Source organism: Cyprinodon variegatus, unplaced genomic scaffold (genome assembly GCF_000732505.1).
Source record: "Cyprinodon variegatus isolate N-32 unplaced genomic scaffold, C_variegatus-1.0 Scaffold195, whole genome shotgun sequence".
In the NCBI taxonomy this organism is placed as follows: domain Eukaryota; kingdom Metazoa; phylum Chordata; class Actinopteri; order Cyprinodontiformes; family Cyprinodontidae; genus Cyprinodon; species Cyprinodon variegatus.
The window spans coordinates 40,608-43,534 of NW_015150648.1; positions in this window are offsets into that span (position 1 = coordinate 40,608).

Here is a 2,927-nt window from a genome sequence, read left to right on the forward strand (position 1 = left end):
CCCTCAGTAGATCTGTCCACGTTTACAAAAGAGCATTTGGATGGTGTAGCCAAATTATGGAAACAGCAATGTCATATTCAGCTAGTTCAGTTTTAAAATTACCATTGATGTTACAGAGAAAGACCTAGAAGTGAGGCATTTTTGTTGTTTTTGTTTTGTTAGTTAGCATTCCAAGTTTTCTGAAAACAAGTTCCAACACATGTTTTCTAAAATGTTTTTTCTTTGTCTCAATAGAGATGCAAACTTCATACTTTCAAATTTGATGCTACTTATCTAAATACATACTGATTATCCATGAAATGTGAAGAAAGTGGTATATACATAAGTGAAAAAGTATTCCCTGTATCTGTAATACTTTTTTATATACTAAATGTTCCCTGCATCTGCATCATAATAATACCTCTTAATACCTTAATCCAGACAAACTGTTAATTGATCAAATCATATAATACCGGGGGGGGGGGGGGTTTAAACATCCCTGTTTTACCTCTATTATCAAAGCTTGCTGCTAAATTCAATTATTATTTTAAATTTGTTTTTAAAAAAACACAAAAAAAAAAAACAGAATGATTGCATTGATTCATTGACTTGCAGCAATCACTCCTCCTGAGTATGTATTGAATGGAAATTTCTTTTGGTAAATAATGTCAGGGCAATTCCTCAAACTGAGAATACATCTAATGATAGCAGTAGCAGAGAAACACATCCCTTTATGCAGGGTACAATTAGACTAAAATGAGAACATCTTCAAAAAAAAAAAAGATCAAGCTTAACAAAAACTGTTGAACCAGTCTGTTTCAGTACACATAGGACTCCTGACATATATAAATGTGTATTAATAATTAAATTATTTGAGCTCAAAAAGCCCATAAATATATTGCTGTTCTCAAAGCAGTTACCCAGTGAAAATCTGAGCGCCCAAAAGGAATAAACATTAGTTATTGGATGGTTAAAATTTAAAGATAGACTCCAGCTTTTTCCCTTTGAAAGTTAAGTATCTTAAGACAGTTAAGGACACATTAAAGCTAATCAGAGAGACTTCAGAGCTCATTCAGCCTGAATATCACTTCTCATTTCCTCATTGTGAATGTCAGTAGAGAAATATTTAAAATTTAGAGTTGTGCAATAAAAAAAAAAAATTGAAAGGGACTGATCAAGGATCATTTCAGTCCTCAGTTACATTTCAGACAACAAATCGGCCTTTTTTGTGTTAATCAAGGTACATTTTACCCTCTTCGAATTGAAAGTAAGAAATGTTTTATTGACCTCCCTTTCAACTGATCCTATTTTTTCATAAACTATCTTGAAACGGCTCAAACTGACAAGGCTAGACTTAATGTAAAGGCCATAGCTAAAATATCTTGATTGCCTTCACAGGCACAGTACCTTCAGCAACGTACCCACAAAAGAAAATGGGTTATTCATGACCCTCGCTTTCTGCACAATGAGAGGAGAATGTGTTCTAAGTCAATGAATCTTAAAGGCTAAATTCCCGCGTTTCCATCACAAATAACAAAATAACCCTTCCTTTGATTAAATTAGGGATCTTACGCTGTGTGTTATAGAACGTCTAAGTCATCTGTTTGATTGCATTTTACTTCACAGTGGTAGTAAATAAAGTATTTTTTTGGGTGTGATGAGCACAGACAGTGGTTTGTAGGGGGAGGTATATCAACTGTGAGACGGAAAAGCAGGAGGAAAGCAAAAAGGGTTAGAAAGAGATGGAAATTTTCTCCAGCGAGAAAGATAAGACTTAAGTCGGAATGAAAAATTGAGTCTAGCCTCTGTCGTAAATGAGTTAGACACAGTATAACCAAAGCACATTATTTGATGCTGAGTTCACTGCTCTTGGAAATTGCAGTTTATTAAAGCTGTTATATGCAGTTCTGTAACTATACTCTGATTAATTTTCACTGAACATTAAAAAAAATGGAATAGAGTGAAGGACACACCTGTTCGTATTTATATGTTAGAATTCTTCACTTGTATTGCATTCAGAATTGCTGTATATTTGTAATTACTCCTTCATAAACAGCTGCAAACATATCAATTTCAGCATCAAAGCACTTTCTAAAGGCTGTCCCACGAAATTGACTCATTAAAAGAAATAAACATGTTTATAAAGCTGAATAAATAAAACGCATATCTTCTTCCAATTGCACAGGACAGAATTCATCCAAAGATGTTTTGATTCGTTGAATTAAAAAAACAAAAAACTTGCTAATTTACTTATTTTTTTATTCACCTACTTCGCTTTATTTCACTCTGTTGGTACATTTAGCTACTTTCCAAAGTACCAAAATAATCTGATGTGGAATTTAAAAAAATAAAAGCTTACATTTAGATATTAGGTTGTTGTTTATGACTCATTTAAATGGGGAAGTGAGGGGATAATTATTTATTTCTTTTACATCAGAGTTGCCATTACCAATCACTTAATTTAGCTACTTTCTAAACAATCTTCCTTGTTTGTTTTTTTTGCTGCATTTCTATCTACTTACAAATGCAACAGTTCTTTGGACTATGGTCTGTTGCTAGACTATAGCCAAAAGGCAGAGTTATTTTCTACATGGATTTTGCAAAGAAAAGCAACATCAATGTCTCTGAGCTGCTTGCACATGCAGAGATTCCCTTGTGGCTTGACTGTTTGAGTTTCACTGACTGATTTCTAAAATTTGCAAGATTTCATATAGCGCTAGAGAGTGTGCACACTTGTAGTTCTTTAATATATTTTATACAGTACACTGTTATTATGAGTAGTATGCAGGGCTGGTAGTTTTTAGTGTTGCACCGATACCGATACCAGGATACTGCACTAAAATGGTGGTAGATGGCGACTACCAACAAATAGGGCACCAATACCATTTTAAGAGCCAAAAGTTTATTCAACTATTGTCACCTACTCCAGGTAGGCAAAAAAAGTTGTA